General features: G+C 44.4%; 1 long non-coding RNA gene across 1 annotated transcript; it reads right to left on the bottom strand.

Annotated features, from left to right (window-relative positions):
* Nucleotides 1–217: 217 nt before the first annotated feature.
* LOC144767256 (uncharacterized) lies at nucleotides 218–19732 on the bottom strand. The gene is made up of 7 exons (XR_013598123.1): nucleotides 19598–19732; nucleotides 19396–19472; nucleotides 19229–19297; nucleotides 19004–19116; nucleotides 18798–18877; nucleotides 18598–18674; nucleotides 218–538 (listed from the first exon to the last, which is right to left on the bottom strand). It is a non-coding gene; the product is annotated as an uncharacterized LOC144767256 (long non-coding RNA).
* Between the last annotated feature and the right edge of the window lie 1408 nt (nucleotides 19733–21140).

Below are 21140 nucleotides of genomic sequence, written 5' to 3'. Positions count from 1 at the left end.
ACCAAAGTTGGACCCATGGAAACTCAATACCCGCTTACAAACAAGAGGTCCTACGATAGATCTTTGGTAGAGCTAATAGGGACTTGAGAATAAGAGACAGATGCTGTTTCCTTCATGAGGACCAATAATGAAGAAAATGCCTAACTAACAACCATAGTCACAATATGCAATATGTTAATAATTCACAAATAAAGACAAACTCTGAATACTTATCGAGTTACTTTTATCTAAACATTTCAAAATATGAATGGTCATTACACAAATACATAGGAATCATTAATTCTGTGTTATTTCAGTGCTACAGGTAGGTACACAATAAGGAAATACAGTTCATTGACAAATACATCTTATAATCAATAACAGCATGAGAGGAGAGAGAACAGCTGCTGCTACAAGATGATGCACCGCCCTCTGGGATTTCCTCAATAACGAGCACACGTTCTCAGCTGGGGTCTTCCTTTATAGCCTGAGACCGCACCCAACATGACGGGGATTCTTCTGTACTCTTTTGGAACCCTCCAGAATATGCATACAGTGACTGCATTAAAAACAAAAGAAACAATAATACATAACAAAAAGTACAGAATGTGACAAAAATGACTGAACGTGCAAGATGGTTTTAACCTGTTCTGCACCAGAGAATAGTTTCCATATTGTAGAATTTTTAAAGTAAGAAATAGTCACACAGTCCTTTTACATATCTGTCGTTTGTAGTACATGCCAAGGAAACCATGCGGTAGTATAATCATGAATCATGGAGGTAATGAACCATGACAGTGATGAACCATGGCAGTTAATTTCTTCAGAAAAAAACTGCGGTTTTATGGTTATGGCCACAGTTTAGTATCATATTAAGAATCGCGTGGCTAACTGAACACAATCCACGGATTGATTGGGCTCAAACAAGTGTTCATTTTGATTCAGAATGGTGTACTCATGTATGTATGTTAAAACCAATTGAGTCCTCCACACAATTAGTAAAATCACCAACACGTGTAATAGCAACTCTTATTATTGCAACAGCTGCAGAACAAGATATGGTGTTACCAAAACATTATGAATCCTTTCATGATGTTTTCAATGCTAGCATGGCTGACACTCTACGCCCACATAGAGTGTATGACTGCCAGAAAGACCTTATACCAGGATCAAAAATACCCTGCAGTAAAATTTATGCCATAACGGAACATTAAAATCAACATCTACTAACATATCTCAATCAAATTTTTTACAACGGATCAATCAAATCATCTAAGTCCCCAGCGGCCTCGCCATTATTTTTTATACCAAAGGATAATGGTGAATTACGTATGTGTATCGATTACAGGGTTCTAAATAACATCACAATCAAAAACAGACACCCGTTACCTCTCATCCCTGTTTTACGTGACCAAGTAAGATCAGCTAAAATTTACACCAAGTTAGATCTTAAAGGTGTTTATCATCTTGTGCGGATGTGAGCAGGAGATGAATGGAAAACCGCATTTTGAACGCAATACAGGTTATTCAAATACAATGTCATGCCCTTTGGGCTTTGCAACGCTCCTGCTGCGTTCCAATTTTTTGTGAATGACGTCCTTCAAGAATATTTGGACAAATTTGTCATTGTCTATGTTGACAATATTAAAAAAAAATCAAACACAGTGGAAGAGTCAAGTCAAGGAAAGCTTTATTCAAATGTTGTATTTAACAATCATAAAAGCACTATAACAGATAACAATATTTACAAAATAGAAATAAGATTAACTCAACTCTGTTAAAAACCACTTACAAAAACTGGGGGAGTACCCAGCAATTATAATTCATCAGTTAACATACTTTTCCTGAATTGAAGCACCTTCTTCAAGAACATAGCTAACCTCCATGCTACATGTTCGTGCTCCAGTAACTGCAGTCGAATAAAACCTGGGAGACATTGCCTCAACCCCTGTTGTTTTAAAACTGGTATTATCCACACTTTCCACAACTCTACATAAAATTTACAAAAAAGGACTAAATGGATGGTAGATTGCTCAGATCGTTTATCACAAGGGCAGAGTAACAGCGTTCGTGACCAATTGTTCATTTTTGAGAATGTCACTAATCTGTGCACATTGCCCAGTCTGAATCTTATTAAAAGCAGCCTGTCAAACCCACGGGGTACAAATGATAAATACGGCTCCATTTCCAAGGTAGTGAGTGTTAGTTGATGTTGCATGACGATAGGCTTTAGAATTTCCTCTGACCTTCTTATAGATCCCAATAATTGAAGACCCTCTTTCTTCAAGGCCTTTCTAGAGGTCGCCAGCATGGAACTCGGGATGGTGAAATAGTCTGGATGACCCAGATCATTCATAAAATCCTGTACAAACCTAACCCAAGGAATCTTTAGGGCTCCCTCCAATCTGAGAGTATCTTGCAGGATCTCCCTATTTAACTTGGTCTAATTCTTGGACCATAACCTATACCATAGAAGTATTGGTTCCAATTTAATGAGGTCGGAAATAAAAGGGAAACCCAGCTCCTCAGGACAAGCTTAAGAGGAGGTACTAGGTGGAACAGATAAAATGTACTTCAGAAAGGAGTTTCCCATGGTTTGGAGTGCAGAAGAATTAACAAAATCACACATCCCAGCCCCATACATTGCAGTGGAAATGCACTTGGCCTTATATATTTTCAGGAGTTCACCTGGTGACTTCCTGCCTAACTTCTTTGTAAAAGGTGCAAGGGCAGTAGTTGTCCTAGAGAATGCCAATTTTTTTATAGTTATTGTTTGGGCCCAAGAATCGTTTTGACTGAATATGATGACAAGATAAGAAAAACTCTTAGTTGAGGATAATTTCCTGTCATCCACAAACATATCTCTCATCTTCTGGGTCCCGTGGCCGCATCTAATGATAAACGTCTCAGAGATGTTTATACTTAGACCAAGGTCTTTCATAAAGTCGTTAAAACTGTCTAGAACCCGCTGCAAGCCAATTTGTGTATGCACCATCAGGACGGCATCATCCGTGTAAAGCAGAGCCGGTATCGGTCACCCATCAACTTAGGGATAGTCTTGACCCTTCTTAAGTAGAGCTTCACCTTGTCCATTAATACAGAGATTAAAAAGGAAGGGGCCCAGCACACAGCCTTGCCTGACCCCTCTCCCAATAGGGAAGGCTTTAGTGGGCTCACCACCCAGACCATAACGCACACTAGCAGTTGCTCCACTATACAGATGCTGTAAAAAAGCAATTATATGTGGGTCCACCCACGCAGCCATAAGGACCTCCATAATCTGTTGTGCCTTACCGAATCCAAGGCTGCGGTGAGGTCCACAAATGCCAGGTATAATCTACCCTTTTTCGCTCTTGTGTATTTTCTTATTAGAATTGCTAGGTTTAGGCTTTGTTCAGTTGTGCCTAGCCCTTCCCGAAAGCCATATTGTAAGTCGGATAGTACCTGAGTATCCTCTGCCCAATCTTGTAAGCGTTCCAAGATATCGCGTCCAGCCACTTTGACCATTGAGTAAAGCAAAGAAATCGGTCTATAACATCCGGGGTTATGACTGTCCCCCTTCGTGTAAATCGGCATAATGATTGATTCCACCCAAGTCTTAGGAATTATTGTCTCCCAACTCGGATTAATAACTTGAGTTAGTATAGGGCCCCTTAAGGGGACATTAGATTTGAACAAATCTACTGGAACTCCGTCAGGTCCAGAGGCCTTACCACCCAGACTGAGATCTAGACCTCTATTCACTTCTTCCAGCGTGACTCTCAAATCTACCTTGTCAATATATTCGAATGGAGTACTATGCGAATGCGAGACGAGATTTCCTCGGTTGTTATAGACCCTAGAAAAATGCTTGATCCAAGATTCCTCGGATATAGCGATCTCAATTGAGGGACCCTCACCAGCTCTTTAAAAAATGGGCCCTCACTGCTCTCCAAAAAGCAGCACTATCTTTCTGTTTCACCTTGCTGTGGGGAATTCTGGGCTGCCTATGTAGCTCTTGTTTCAAATTTGAATGCGCTTGAGTACATTTCTTATCAAACCACCCAAAGTCCTTAGGTTTATTACAATGTTTTACAAATAATAAATTCCTAACCTCATTTGAAATTTCAATAAAAGTCTGCACTATATCCTTCAGGGAGTTAACTCACTCAAGCAAACATCAAAAGCGGGTTTACACTTCCTAATTTGTTGCTTTAATAGCACTTCCGAGTCCACTTTAGCCCACCGTAAGGAGTAACCATTAGTTTTGATCAATTTTATATTGCCAATAACCTGATCGATTTTTTTGGCCCTTTTGGGCCTATACATAAGCAAATTAACTGATAAGCATAACAGAAAGTGATCGCTTAAGAAAATATCCCCAGCCTTAAAAGTGTGGTTCTGGAGATTCTGGGTTCATGTAATAGTTCTGGACTCGAGAAATAAAACTTCATCGAAACATGACGAATTTGGTATCAAAAGACCGAGAATGACGAGCACACCATGTACATATATTTTCAGCGTATTCGAGTAACGATTTCTCTTTTAAATCGTCATTATCGTCCAGAACCCTTGGCTTCCATTTTATATACTGCAGCCATCTTGTGTGTTGCCCTTTACATAGGCCTTAATCCAGCCAAATTCATTTCAGCAAGGACACGTACTCCTTAATCGACTTTCCTATGACCTGTGCAAGTTGGAACCATTGCCCCAGGCCGAACTCGTTAGGTCAGTTCCCCTCCCAGTGGCCGAATAAGATAGCATCAAGGCTCAACAAGCCATAAAACCATTTCAGCGCACACACCTGCCGTATCTTGCTCACATCTACCTCTGCTCCTTTGCTTTACTTGCTTTATGGTGGGGAGGTGCCCGTTTTTATTGGGGGTCCAGTGATATCTGATGAAATGTTGTGCCTTGCCGGGTGATTTGTTGTAGGCAGCACGAAGTGAAATATGGACATGCCATCATGACTCTGCTTTTCTTTGTATTGGAAATATGTTAACGATTTACTTTACAACCAAGAATGTTTTGCCTGAAGCCTAAAATTGTGTATAAGAAGAGAAGCCTGATTTTGTAAATGCGAGCAGTCTCCTGAGAATATACTTCCCCGTGTGTTCTACTTCTAGGACACTTGTTACCTTGGTTGCAGCCAATAAATCGATCTTTGACTTCACCTAGAAGACTCTGAGTTTCTGTGGTTTGGATCAGGAAGAACCCGAGGTCTCTGGGTGTACCCTGACACCGCTGGGTTACCGGTGTCTGTGCGGGTTCTGAAAAACCCAGTACCTCAGCTGGCGCCCAACGTTTGGGGGGATTCCAGTGGTACCAGTCAGCCAGAGGTTCGTGAGGAGCTTCGTGTGAAAATTCCGGAGGACGGCCAACCACCTCATCGACCCCTGCATGTCGACGTGGTCTGAAGGTCTTTGCTGCGAGGTTCCCCGCTTCCCGACGGCTACAAGGACTGCTGCCCTGGCTATCGCCCTGATTTGGACCCTTGAAGTTTGGTAGAGCGAAACACTGAGACGAGTCTTCTGGTGACGTCATCGATATTTCAGTTAAGTATAAGTAGAGCGTCTCCGAGTCCTTAGTTGGTCTTAAATCTTGGGTATCCTTTGGAATAATTGTTGGTACTTGCAAGCACCAAAACCGAAGGACTCATGTATTCACGAGAAATATCGTAATCGATAAATCCTTTGAAGTTTGGAACTAGACTAGAGAGCAGAGATGCCTAGTCTTAGACTTGGAAATTTCTTTTGTCTTGGTTGTAATAATAGGGACTCCCGATTCGAGGACTCATGTCCGGTTCCTCCAGTTGGAACTCCAACTTACGAGTTATATGTGAAACATGGGGTAGGCCCCATCACATACAACGAAGTATGGATCAAATACACAAGGAAAGATGGTGTTTTAAAATGGCCCCAATATGGTAGCTTTCATACCGAAATCTTAGATAACCTTGAAGTTAAACTCTTCAAAAAGAAAGCCCGGCCGGCGATGTTCGACTCTTTTCGCCTATGGCGTAAGGAGGCCAAACAGAAGAAAATCCAATTAGCTAAGAAAAATAAGAGAGAAGGAGGAATTTCAGTAATGCAAGCTGCTATGCTGTTTAAAGATAATGAAGAAGAGCAGATGAGTGAGCAGTTGCACAGGCAACGTAAAATAGCAATAGATAAATGTTATCCAGTTTTGCCGTCTCTTCAGCAAGAAGCAGCAAAAGAGCGTGAAAAAGATCCATTAATGTCGCATTTATTAAGTTCACCACCCCCCTATGCATAAAATGCCACGGCAGCCCCACAACCCACAGTTGCACAACCTGTGGTTATTATGCCTCCTATTCCTCTGCAGCAACCACCAGCTACTCTTCAGCTGGCTCCTACTCCTTTGGTGCAGCCTCCTCAAGGCCCACCGATCACACCTGTTTCTACGATTTTGCCCACTGTACTGTCTATTTCTCCTAATGCTCCCCCTACGATTGTGCCTAGTGCTCTTTCTATTTCTCCTGATGCCTCCTCTGCTAGTATGTCTGCCTCTGCCTTATCTTACCCCGTTCTTCCTTCAGTTTCACCTTCAATTCGGCAGAAAATGGCCAACACTGTCACTAACCTTCTTTCACCTCTTTTTGGGTCGCCTACTACGACCCCTAAAATGGAACGAAGACAGTTGCGAAGTCGACTGCCTGACTATCAGGAGAGAGACTCATTGAATCGTTTAGCACGAAAATGGGTTATGGACACCGTAAAATATGATGTAGAGTCGGTCATGGAAGTCTTCCATCAATGGGAAGCACCGACACAGAGATATGTTTTCGAACAGATGTGTGTTTTCCTTTGCGAAGATTTGGAAGACAATGATCTGGAAGGCATCCCGCAAGAGATGTGTCGTGTACGGTTTAAGTTTGGGGAGGGCATGATTGTAGGTCCAGATGTGGAAAAAGCAGTCGAAATGTTGTTATCATATCGGAGTAAGAGAAGCAGTTCTGGGTCACCATCTGAGCCTAGTGCATCTAGTAGGAAAAAGGCGCGACAATACCCTATGAGAGAAGTTCCCCCACAATGGAGAGAGTGCAACACAACTGTTAACCCACCTATCCTGCCACACTTTCAGCGTGTATGGGTACATGTCCCATGGAAGCGAGCTGAAGTTTTAGCACTTAAACAGACATTACCTGATCTGCGTAAAAATCCTGCAGGGTATTATAAAGAGTTGTCACAAACCGCTGGGTCATGTATAATGAATTTAGCCGATATTGATATGCTATTTGGGAATGTTGTTCCACAGCCTTTATGGGGTAAAATTCGTCATGCAGATCATGATCAAGAATTAGATGACTCATGGGCTAATATTGCCGCTGCAGACGCCCGACAAGTTGGTGGTGCTAAGCCTGAGCCTTTGATAGCAGAACTTCCTGGTAGAATAGTTGATTACATGAAAACGATAATGCCTGTGATACGTGTAAATTGGGATAAGTTATCTGCATGCAAGCTGAAGAAAGAAGAAACAGTCTCAGATTTCTTCACCAGGTTTGAAGAAACATTTGTTGACCACAGCGGTCAAGATATGACCTCAGAAGGTGGTCAGAGATTGTTCGTCGATAAATTCGTGCACAATCTACTTCCAGAATTGTGTAAAAAGTTAAAGGATTCAGAAAGTTCTTGGGCAGTCTCCTCTTCAGCGCAGATATTAGCTACGGCCCGATATTACGAAAATAGAGACAAAGACGAGAAAGATAGAGTAGAAAAGAAAACTAAAGAATTGAAAACGAAGGTTTTGCTACAGCAAGCATATCCGCCACGTGGTGGTGGTAATCAAAATAATAATGGTCAGAATAATTATCAGAATAATTTTCAGCAGCCTCAACAGTATCAGAGGAACTCGCAAAGAGTCGAGTATACTCAACCCTGTGTACCTGTAGGTCCCAACCAGTGTTCATATTGCAAAGAAGAGGGTCATTTCAAGTATAATTGTCCTATTCTATTACAACGTGCAAATGGAGTTTCTGATGTAAGAGGTTGTGGCAGTCAGCAAGCACCTAGAGGTAGAGGGCGTGGAAACGCCCCTCAGAACGCACGTCCCCTTCCACCACAAAACTCTATGAATAGGTTTGATCAGCAGAATAACGCATCTGACAGGACAGCTCAATACTACGTTGATGATTACTATACAGAAGATGAGTATTTGGAGAATAATGATTGCTAGGACAGCCATAGACAAAGAGAGGGAGTTGTTTCAGTTCCAGTAGATCAGAGTGGACCTTACGTTGAGGTGATTACATCAGGTGTGTCAGGGCCTTTTCTGTTGGATACTGGTGCTACAAAGAGTTCTATTATGCACTCCAAACTCCCTGGCGCACCTTTGTCTGGCGAAATGAACGTTTCTGTAGGTTTTTCTGGCGCCCCAGTTAGAAATCCGATTTCTGACCCTTTGTCTCTTTCTGTTGGTCCTTGTGAATTCGAAGCACCCCTCATTCTGACAACAGGTTGTGGTGAAAACTTGCTAGGATTAGATTTGTTAAAAAGATTGCATGCGACTTTGTACTGTTCTCCTTCGGGAGTACACCTTACTTTAGGTAAGAAAGTAGTTTCTCTCATGTATTTGTCGAGGGACAAACTTCCAGCAGAATTGTCGTTTCTTCCAGATATTCTTTGGGCCACTGGTCCTAATGATGCGGGCCGCTTAGAAATTCCACCATATGTTGTAACATTGAAAGCCAACGTTGAAATGCCACGAATTCCCCAATACAAAATCTCGAGTGAAGGTGAAAAAGCTTTGCTAGCGATCGTTTACGAACTGATTGAAAAGGATGTGATTGAAGAAACACGAGGCAATGTTTGCAATAGTCCTGTTCTGCCTGTCTTAAAACGAACTGACCCTTCTCAGCCACCTGTGTACAGATTCGTGATTGATCTGAGAGAGGTCAATAAAATAGTTGTGCCACAATTCCCGGTTGTCCCCGACATTACCACGTTATTGACTATGATTCCAGCATCTGCATCTTGGTTTTCGGTGATTGACCTGAAGAATGCCTTCTTCAGCATCCCGATTGCTGAGGAAAGCAGGGATATTTTTCCTTCAGTTTAGGAGGTCGCAGCTTCCGCTTTAAACGCGCTCCTCAGGGCTACTGTGAAAATCCATCAATATACAGTCAAGCTCTAAAAACACAGCTTGATACGATTATTTTACCTGAAGGTGCTACTCTTGTACAGTATGTGGATGACTTACTCATTGCCGCAGGCACTGAGGAAATTTGTAAAAAGGCCACGCTGTCATTGTTGCGTCATCTGTGTGATCTTCATCACAAGGTGTCACTTTCCAAACTGCAGTATTGCCGACAAGAAGTGACCTACTTAGGTCACCTCTTATCAAAGGAGGGAAGGAAACTGACCCCAGAAAGAATTCAGGCAATAGCGAAATTGAATGTGCCAAGAACACAGAGAGAAGTGCGTGCTTTCTTGGGCATTACATCGTACTGTAGACAGTGGATCCCAAATTTTTCGTTATTAGCCAAACCCTTGGTGGCATTAACGTGTAAAAATACACCCAATCCCATTCCTTGGTCTGAAGAGTGTCAGGAAAGTTTTCTCGAATTGCGCACAGCATTGTGTTCGGCCCCTGTGTTAGGCACCCCCGACTACAGTAAGCCTTTTACATTATATGTTCACGAGAAAGAGGGCTGTGCATTGTCTGTGTTGACTCAGTTGTTTGGAGGTAGGCAGCGTCCATGCGCCTATTTCTCGTCGACCTTGGATCTGGTAGCACAAGCATTACCGAGTTGTTTAAGAGCCACAGCAGCAGCAGCTGTCTCTATTCGACAGTCTGCTGGTCTAGTAATGAATAATACACTAATCGTGATGGTCCCGCATGCAGTAGACACATTGTTAAATAGAACCAAGACACAGCACTTAACTAGTGCTCGACTGTCCAGTTACGAATTGACACTGCTAGCGAGCCATGTGCACATAAAAAGATGCAGTACCTTAAATCTAGCTACGTTGTTGCCAATTACAGAGGAATCAGATGTTTCAGAACAGCACAATTGTTTTCTCAGAACGGAGGAAGAGACGAAAGGGAGAATAGATTTATTCGACACTCCTCTTGCTGAGTGTGATGGTACATTATGGGTGGATGGTTCGTGCTTTAAGCTCCCGAGTGGAGACACGACCAGAGCATATGCCCTTACGACATTGCACACAGTAGTTGAAGCTGCACGTGTCCCACATAATTCAACTCAGGCAGCAGAACTAATTGCACTGACGAGAGCATGTGTGTTGTCTAAAGGGATGAAAGTGACTATCTACACTGATAGTCAGTATGCATTTGGAGTGGCTCACAGTTTTGGGCGATTGTGGAGAGAACGTGGATTCCTGACTTCGCATGGAGCTAAGATTCAGCATGGTCAGTTGGTGAATGAGCTTCTTGAATCACTGACCTTGCCCCTGCAAATGGCGATTGTGAAATGTAGTGCTCACAAGAAGGTGACTGATGATGTTGGTCGTGGAAACGCATTTGCTGATGAGATCGCGAAAGAAACGGCAAAGAATGTAATGAGCCGAATGTACGTTGCAGGCCCTGCAAGATCGACTGGTGATGTTGGAATGTGTGAAGATACAGTAGAGAGCGTGAAGTCCATTCAAGCTAAAGCCACAGAGAAAGAGTTGAGTACGTGGAGAGAAAGTACGGGTAGAATGGATGCAAATGGTTGTTGGATTGAATTATCAGAGCATCAGAGATGGTTGTTACCCGATGCATATGTGCTTGCAGTGGTTACAATGGCTCATGGAATGGTTCATATTAGCGTTAAAGGGATTTGCGAGTTATTGGCCCCAGTATGGAAGAATTCAGGGATTCCCAAGTGTGCAGAGAATGTTGTCAAGAATTGCATGGTATGTTTGAAACACAATCCTGGTAGGGGAACCCCAACTCCAGCTGGTCATTTTGCACCTCCTACGTATCCGTTCGAGGTTTTGCAGCTAGATTTCATTCACATGGAGAGGTGCAACAATTTAAAATACGTACTCGTTGTTGTTTGTGCCTTCTCAAGATGGGTAGAAGCCTATCCCCTAAAAGACAATTCTGCCTTGTCCACAGCGAAAGCCCTTGTGAAAGAGTACTTCCCTAGGTTTGGAATGCCTAGAATGGTCTGGTCTGACAATGGGAGTGAATTTGTGGGTCGTGTGATGAAGAGAGTGTGTGAAGGGCTAGGTATCCGGCAGAAGTTCCACGCTGCAAATCACCCCCAATCAGCTGGATTAGTAGAATGTTACAATGGCACTTTAAAACTTAAACTGGCCAAAATTCAAGCGAGCACAGGTCTTAAGTGGCCTGACGCTCTACCCTTAGCACTCCTGTCCACTAGGATGACTGTACATTCACAAGTGAAACTTAGTCCATATGAAATAGTTTTTGGCCGGCCAGCCAACATATGGGGAGTGCCTAGACCCACCAAGTTCAGCGAGCTTGAGCACCCTATTTTGCTTAACTATCTGTATGAATTGACGGCTAAATTGCGTGTTTTGCATCAACAGGTCCACAACACCCTGCCTCCGGTCTCTGAGACTCGGGTCACGCCATTGACCCTGGTACCTGGATCCTCGTAAGGAACTTCCAAAGAACGAAGAACGACCAGCCCAGGTGGACCGGGCCTCATCTCGTCCTTCTTTCTACAAGATCAGCCGTTCGGGTGGAGGGGAAGGCCAACTGGGTCCACGGGATCCATTGTAAGAAACTCCCTTCCCCTCTACCCCATGACCAGCGGGTCCAGAAGGGTGTCGCTGACCCTGAACCTGATACCGTGTCACATACCGTCCCTTTTCATGACTTGCACGTAAAGAGAACTGACTCTGAACAAGAGAATGAGAACATTTTGCACAAGACTGTGACACCATCCGAGCGGTTGAACATTACAGAGCCTGACCTTATGTTCCAGGATCAAACAATACCTGGGAAGCAGCGATACAATTTGAGACCGAGAAAAACGAACTAGTAAAACACTTTCTTTTTGCAATTTGAGACTAAAATCCATGGACTAATAAAAACCGATATTTTCCTTTTCCCCAAGTACTATTTTTGAAAGTGCAGCTCTCCCATCTAGGTAACTTGCTTATTTTTGTTTTTCGAACCGCCATCCGGGTTCCGCTGCTAGGGGCGCGGTTGATTAAAGTCTTTGGGGTGCAGCTGACGACGTTAGGTCGGTAGTTCTGGTTGGTCCAAGGGAGTTGCCCTAGACTGACAGAAGCATCCCTTAGCAGAGGCAACCTACCACCGCGGGCAGCACTTTAGAGAGGATGGAGTTTCCTGATGTGGAGAGACCTGCCAAACAAGCGACCTTAAAGCGCCAACTGTGCAACGTGATGACAAGGAAAAACTTTATAATATTGTGTATTTCCATGCTATTCAGTGTCATGGTATTTTTAATAAGTTATGTTTTATTCTCTTTTCGTGTAACATTCGCACCCACTGCATCCCCCATACCTCCTCCCACTGTTTCTTCTCATTCTTTCCACCCTTTTCCTGACCACGAATCAAATAGGAGATTGGAGTTCATTAATAACTCCTTTGTTCAGTTGTTACACCAACACCAACTTGTAATGAACACAACTAACTGTTGGGTGTGCGGTCTTATGCCTCACACAACGGATAAAGGTATCCCCTATTTGGTCCTGCCATTTAGTCACAATGGTTCTGTATGGGCATATAGGACAATGTTCATATATGCACACGAAATCTACCCCCTACGTTCTGTAACAGACAATCCTAGAAAAAGTGCTCTAGTCAAAGGTATAGTTGACATGATTAAGGAAGGTATTTCTTATGAGACTATCCCTAGAGATGAGACACTATTATACATAGGATGGAACATGACTGGATATGGAGCTACCTTGAGTGAGAAACAGCAAGCTAAGAGGTCGTCCCCGATTTGGATTGTACCCCATCGGGGTTATCTGTGTCTGCAAGGTAATGGCACGAATCCCAGGGCTCAGTTAGGGAAGAGTGTCTGTACTGAAACGTATGTTTTTGGATCTCAGACTTCCCCTGCGTTTTTAGCAGCTAAGGGTACTTATTTCATCTGCCACGATAGAGCCTATACATGGTTGCCCCCTGACTTTTCGGGCTCATGTTTTGTTTCCTTCCTGTTGCCTCCCACCTACACAGCAGCGGCAGACTACCATCGGACAAGGATAGTTAGAGGTGTTTTGAGTGAAGAAGACACTGCTGGTCAAGAATTTGGGGACTTTGCAAAGGGTTTTCTGCCGTTCTGGGGATCCATGACTAACAGCAGAAACATAAGGCAATTGACAAGGGTAGTTGAGTCCACCGTGATAGAAACTACTGGTGCCCTTAGTAACCTGACTGCTGAGCTCCAGTCGGATCGACTTATGACCCTTCAGAACAGGGTCGCTCTAGATGTCATACTTGCAGACCGAGGTGGGGTATGCAGATTGATCCAATCTAGTTGCTGCATCTTCATCCCTGATAACGCTCCAACAGTATACCAGGCCATCTCCAAACTACATAAGATTTCCGAATCTATTCATGTGGATAAAGGAGATTGGTCGTTAATGGGATGGCTCTGGGAACTGATATCCGCCTGGGGATGGAAAATTCTGATGGTCATTGGGATGGTTTTAGCCATTCTTTTTCTGTTCTGTCTGTGCATACAGTGCGCTCCTGCAATATGTGGCCTCTGTGTCACATCATGTGTAAGGAAGCCTGTATCAAGAGATGAACTGAGTACTAGAATGATGTTACAGCAACATCTCAATGACTTTAGGAATATAGATCTGGACTCAGATTAACATGAGGATAGATTAATTGCCTATGTAAGGGCAAAAGGAGGGTTTGTGGTTCTGGAGATTCTGGGTTCATGTAATCGTTCTGGACTCGAGAAATAAAACTTAATCGAAACATGACGAATTTGGTATCAAAAGACCGAGAATGACGAGCACACCATGTACATATATTTTCAGCCTATTCGAGTAACGATTTCTCTTTTAAATCGTCATTATCGTCCAGAACCCTTGGCTTCCATTTTATATACTGCAGCCATCGTGTGTGTTGCCCTTTACATAGGCCTTAATCCAGCCAAATTCATTTCAGCAAGGACACGTACTCCTTAATCGACTTTCCTATGACCTGTGCAAGTTGGAACCATTGCCCCAGGCCGAACTCGTTAGGTCAGTTCCCCTCCCAGTGGCCGAATAAGATAGCATCAAGGCTCAACAAGCCATAAAACCATTTCAGCGCACACACCTGCCGTATCTTGCTCACATCTACCTCTGCTCCTTTGCTTTACTTGCTTTATGGTGGGGAGGTGCCCGTTTTTATTGGGGGTCCAGTGATATCTGATGAAATGTTGTGCCTTGCCGGGTGATTTGTTGTAGGCAGCACGAAGTGAAATATGGACATATCATCATGACTCTGCTTTTCTTTGTATTGGAAATATGTTAACGATTTACTTTACAACCAAGAATGTTTTGCCTGAAGCCTAAAATTGTGTATAACAAGAGAAGCCTGATTTTGTAAATGCGAGCAGTCTCCTGAGAATATACTTCCCCGTGTGTTGTACTTCTAGGACACTTGTTACCTTGGTTGCAGCCAATAAATCGATCTTTGACTTCACCTAGAAGACTCTGAGTTTCTGTGGTCTGGATCAGGAAGAACCCGATGTCTCTGGGTGTACCCTGACACCGCTGGGTTACCGGTGTCTGTGCCGGTTCTGAAAAACCCAGTACCTCAAAAGAAAGCACCCTAGTTGCACAAATTCTTGAAGCTAACATGAAATCAACAGTGGATGAAAGGCCTCTGCCATTAAAAGTGATTGGCATGTGGACTGGAGTGGTAAAAAATTAATTCACAAATCCCAGGTTGCTGGTAAATAGGAGTTCATTGAACAGTTCCCCTGCCAACGTGTGACAAGAATGGGTATTCCACTCACCCTCTTCATTGACAAAGCCACACATTCTAGGATCCTGGAAGTTGCACAAAACACAATTGAAAATCCCCGCCACAATTATCATAGAATCTTTTGAAAGGGGCGTGGCCAGCCAGCCAACATGGTGGACGTGAACTGCTAGAGCTCCATCCTTAGACCCCTAGTTATCCTGAAAATTCCCCTACAGAGGTGTTTGTTGTGCCCACTCCGTGAGGCGTAGGTGTGGGGGCACAGCGGGGAGCCTGTGGAGCCCAGCAGATCTTGGCTCGAAGCTGCGGCGGGGGAGACTGCTGATCGACTCAGGCAGGGTGGTGGAGAGGTGCGAAACGTGTCCCGGGACCTGGCGCCCGTTGATGAGACGGAGTGCTGTCATAGGGAGTCGGGCGCTTTCTTGGGCCCGGGCGTCCTGTGAGCCCAGCTGAGACCTGCCCCCCCGGAGGTCCTGCGACCCAGGGAGTCGAGAGGTGGAGCGCAGCCCGGAAGGTTGGCAGGCAGTGGGCCGTGAATGCGGGGCCCGGGCGGGGCCTGTACCCGTGGCCTGGCGGGTGGCGGCAACTGCCGAGGTGACACGCTGGAGGGCAGGAAAGCGCTGGCGGAGGGTGCGGTGGCTCCCGCGGCCCATAGCCGCTGAGGCCTTGTGAACCCTCATGGGGCCTCAGGCCCGTGAAGACCCCCAGACAGCTGGCCAGTGAAGACGGCGCGGCTGCCAATTCGCCCAGGACTTGGGAGCAGCTACAAGGCGCAACCCCTGCACGGTGAGGAGCGGGACCCGGGGCAGACATAGAGGAGGGTGTAGCCCTGTGGCAGCGGAGTCGAGAGGCCTCGGCGGTGGGCGACAACGGGGTGTTGGGGCCTGACGAATGCATAGTGTTGGGCAGCGGAGGTGTCTGGAGGACGCGCTGCCCCTACAGGCAGGTTGGAGTGAAGCCTGGGCCAGGGACCTAACGCCAGGCCCGCCCCACATTGGACTGGACCCCTGAGAGTGCACCTGGGACTGGGGGCTGTCACATCGGAGGTTGTGGGAAGCACCGGACCAGACGGCTGCGGCATTTCATGGTGTCTGCCCCCACGGCCTGGCCACAGACCGGAGACCTCCTGGCTTCCACGGCAGGGAGCCATTGTTCTGCATCAGATACAACGAAAGTGGGGACCACCCATCACTGGCGACTCCTGTGTTCAGGCCGGGTAGGCACAACCCGGAGACACTGTTGCGTGACTCTTTGGTACGGGTTGCGTATTTAAGGCCTGGCGCACTGGAGCTTGGGTGCCATTTTAGAGCCGGTGCCATTTTCGTTTGAGCGACCCACTCCTAGCGTGGGACACACAGAGGTTCCAGGCGTTTGAGACTGTGTTGCTGAGTTGGATCCGCCCTGTGGCGCTGAGGCCTCTGCTATTTGGAGTCATTGGGGATGTTCAGGTGCAGTCTACGGAAGAGGGGGAGTCCGCGAGGAGGCCCCTGGGGAAGGCGAAGGTGACACGCTCTCCTCGAATTATGCAGGGAAGACAGACTATCGTCTGAGGCACCCCCAGAGTCGACGTTGTTTATCTTGAGGCACGATCCTGACGGTGTTGGCGCTGGGCACAGATAGGCAGTTTCCCCCCGCTGCTGCTGGCGCTACGGCCTGGCCGGTGAAGCGACTTCTCCCCTACACCCTCGGGGAGGGACTGGTGCTGGACAGCTGGTGGCCGTCAGCAGGTGTGGATGCCTACTGCGCAGCAACTGGTGATGGGCAGACTCAGGGATAAATCGAAGCAAAAGCAACAGGCGTCCTACGGGGCCAGACTCCTCACACAGACAACAGAGCAATAACATGGGTCCGACGTCGACCCTCGCAGCCAAAATGGACTCTGTGTTGGCAGCGGTGGAGCGAATTGGCACTACGCTGGAGCAAACTAAAGTGTCACTGGAGGCCCGGATCGACAAGGTCACGTCTGACTTCACTCTTCTTCATGCTGACCACCGCAAGCTGTCAGAGTCAGTCACCGAGCAGCGTCAGTCGCTCCAGGAATTACAGCTTGTGGTGCAAAACCATGCTTCAGCGCTCCAAGACATCATAGACAGGGTTCATGTGCTGGAGGATCGCATCGAGGATGCGGAAGGGCGCTCCCGGCGCAACAATGTTCGGGTGGTCGGGCTTCCGGAGGGCGAAGAAGGGAAAGACCCAGAGCGGTATGCGGAGAACTGGTTACGGGAACTCCTACCTCCAGGGATGTTGTCCTCGCATTTTGTGGTAGAAAGAGCACACAGGGTGCCGGCGCAGAAGCCACGGCCCGGAGCCCGGCCTCGTCCATTCCTCTTCAAGCTCCTTAACTACCGTGATCGAGATGTGGTGCTTCGCGAAACCAGGAAGCTGGACGAGCTGACAGTGGGGAACAGCCGCGTGATGTTCTTTCCAAACTACACAGCGGCAGTACAGAGAAGGAGGAGCATGTACATGGCTTTGAAGAGGCAACTGAGGGAGCTAGAGCTGCCATATTCTCTCTTGTTCCCCTCTCGCCTCGGCGCGATCTTGAAGGGGGGGCCCGCTTCTTTGATGCCCCATCGGACGTCTGAGACTGGCTGGAGGAGACGGGACAGTGGAAAGGAGCACAGCCTGCAGGCTCGGAGGAGGGTGAGTGGCAGGTGCAGCGATCAAGGAAGCGCAGAAGAAGAGGGACCCGCCGAGGCACAAGCCCTGGCCCAGTTGCACTCAGCCTGGAGAAAATGAGACTAGAACGACTGGAAGCACTTGAAGCAGTCGCGACCTTGGGAGCGGTGAATGGTGTTGCCCGACTGGACTTTTTTACAAAACAATGAGTAGTGAGCAATAATATAAAGCCAATCAACCCAAGGACAAAATCTAACTAGCTACATAATTATTGTGACATGTAATCGAGAACTAATGAAGACAGCACTTAATGTTATAGTATAAATTGATATTTTTGTTTTATTTCAATATTTTTTATCATTTTTGTTGAACATATTTTCTCTATAAAAATATACATTTCTTAGTTTAAAAGTCTGTGATAAACATATTTGTTTTCAGAATAAGAAAATAGGAAAATGAAAAGTGAACAACACAAATGACTCCGATGTTAAATGGGGCTGAGTGGAGTTAGCAAAGCGGTAGATGGAAACTCTACACGCGTTTCGGCATTTGCCTTCTTCAGGAGTCCGTCATTTGCAGTGAAACATTTAGACACAACACTGAAAAAACAATTAAAAAACATGTCACACACTAAAGTTCTCATAGGTTTGTATACTCATTTTATACATAGTATATCAGCCTTGGGTCTAGGTCAAGTTAGTAGTCATAACACATTTGATATGATGTTGCTATTTTGGATTTGACATATCATATGGCAGCTGTATGTACATACCATGAGGCTTATATTGGATCACATATATTTATTTCGGTAGCCACATTACTATATATGCCTATAAACTTTACATTGATACATTCTATATTTGTCGTCTGTTATGCTAAAAAGGAGTAGAAATTTAGTAGATATAAGAAATAGCAGAAATGGGGAGAGAGAGGAGAAATTGAGAGAAAATAAAATAAAGGCGGGGGTGAAAAAATAGTAAGTCAGACATTAATATCTCAGAGAGGCCATATTCAAGTATTTACATTTTGTTATGCCGTTCTTATCTCTAGATAAATGTGAATGAACATATAAGCCTTCTAAAAGAAGTTAGGTCTTAAAATGTCGTTGTATTATCTACTTACATAGAAATGTGAAGGCACACTATTCTCGTGGTGATATTCGTACTAGACCGTTCAGTTAGGGATTATCATTTCCTTTACTTTGCATGTTTGAAAAAGAAGGGAAAGCAATATTTTATTATTCCTGCTGGCTATCTTTTAGTATATATAACTAAAACCGACATAGGAGTTTGCAGTATTATAGAAAGATCTTATATATATACCTTATTATCATGTGATTATAGTTTATATATTTCTTAGGAGGCTTGCTGACATAACGACGTTGGTCAAAAGAAGCTGGACACTACAACAAACAGGAAATTAATTGTTTATATACTTCTTTATAGAGGAAGAGGATCAGAGAGAGTCACAAGAATATCTACGCATAAAGATGATTGAAACGAACAAATTACAATCCTATCGCAATTACCTTATCTTTGGTTAGTTGAAGCTTGATATAGTACTCTCTCTATAGAGTGAGGAATGCACTTTGCTGGAGACTACTGCACCAATTATATCCAGTGATTGATAAAGTATAAACAACTGAAAAGATGAAGGTATCTATTATTAGATATGTAAGTGATGTTACTATTGATACGACAGGTTAATGGTCCTATGAATCCTATTGCCATGAAAATAGACAGATATTATTTACCTATTATAAATGAATGTAAACCTTGATAGGTATCTGAAGGGTTCCAATCATCCCCAGCTCTATAGATAACTGTTGGGAGCAAGCAAGATAGAGAGCAAAGAATTAAGCCTGCACTTAAACTCGAGAGTAGGTGATGACATGCAATGAGGCTGGGTAGCAATACGTACCTCAACTAGCAAAACCGGAATTTATAATCTGGATGCTCGGTTTTGTTGATATATAGACCACGAGCGCTGGTAGTCTTCTAGTTAAAATCAATACGAGACAGTGGAAACAAAGAAACAGAGGGTAAGAAGTATAAGTATATTTGCGCTTTATTTTTGTCGGGCTATATCGGTGCTAAAAGCTAACTACGCTCGCACTACATACCTTTGTGTCAGCAAGTCGCCTTATTATAACGGGAGTCAGAGCATGTCCGTCGTAGTGGCCGTGCCGAGGGAAAAGAAGCCTTGTAATCTTGTTATTTATATATCCCCTGTATCGTTAAATAGAGCCCGGTGTGATTACTAGTGGAAAGGGCATGTGACTGGGCGCGGATTACTTCCGCATACAGACGATGTAATCGATAGTGAACTCAGCCAATGGGAGCGCGCTAGTAGTTTAACAATGAAACTACTAAGTGCTAGCGAATGTAAGTATCGCGAGAGGGTTACCTCCGTCGGAGATTGTATTCAAGACCAATAGAAATGCTCTAGTAGTTCCGAATTAGAACTACTATGAGCGCGCAATTAAGAATAACGCGAGATGGTTCCACACTAGCGGTGCATAATAAATTACTGAAATAAATTTACTTAAATGTGAGAACAAATTCCAGTTTGAGGTGATGCGCAATGATAACGTTCCCAAGTTTCTATATAATGATTAATGAAAACATAATTGTGATCTCATAGTAGAAATGCTTAAAGCCCTAAATAGAAGAACATTTACTATTGTGGCCCTATTCATATGGCGAAAATGCATCTCATTATGTTTATAGTGAAAATTAGATTCCATACAGATCTATTTTAGGCTCAGACAGACCGAGTGTAATATATCGTGTCTTAAACCCTAACATCCCATTATTTCTCAAGTGCTATTTCCTGACTTATAGAGCACCTGACTGGATTCTATATTAGATTATTGCCTGTTCCCAGGGAATGTCTAGATTAAGCCCTTTAGTTGTTGTCTCCAGAGAAAAAATCCAGTATACTTCTCTCTTTCTACGGATCTTATCTGGGCATAGGCCTGTTCTGGGGTTTACATTTTCCAGGATGTACCATCTTATATCCTCCGCTGAGTGTCCATATTCTACAAAATGCGCAACCAGTGGAGCATTGATTTTCTTTGTGCGCACTGCAGATTTGTGTTCTGTGATTCTTTTGTTGATTGTTCTAGAGGTTTCGCCTACATACCCTTTGTGACATGGGCATAGTATTAAATATACTACGTTTTGTGTTTTACAATTTGTCATAGTTTTGCTCGGGATGGTTATGTTGTTGAATACAAGGTCTTTCCCTTCTATGGCTTGTGGGCAAATTTTGCAGTTACCACATTTGAAATTCCCTGTCACTGGAATCTCACTGGTTATGCTTCTTTGTGCGAATGACTTTTTATCTGGTATTCTTGATCTTACAATTAGATCTTTTACATTTTTGTTCCTTTTGTAGGCGAAAACAGGTTTCGGTATGTTTTCTTGTTTGGACTTATTCACATTGAGGAGGTGCCAGTTAGAGCATATAATTTGTCGTAATTTATCATTGAGCATCGAGTGTCTGGTGACAAACACTAATTTGTCATTTTGTTTTGGACATTTTCCTTGGAGAATGGATTGGCGATCATAAAATCGTGCTCTTTTAAATGATTCCCGGACAAGCCTGTGCGGGTAGCCACGATCTTCGAATTTCTTCTTCATGATTATAGAACGTTCGTCATA

The sequence above is a fragment of the Lissotriton helveticus genome, chromosome 7, assembly GCF_964261635.1.
Source record: "Lissotriton helveticus chromosome 7, aLisHel1.1, whole genome shotgun sequence".
Lineage (NCBI taxonomy): Eukaryota > Metazoa > Chordata > Amphibia > Caudata > Salamandridae > Lissotriton > Lissotriton helveticus.
Note: the sequence above shows the minus strand (reverse complement) of the source record. Positions and strands in the feature narration are given on the sequence as shown.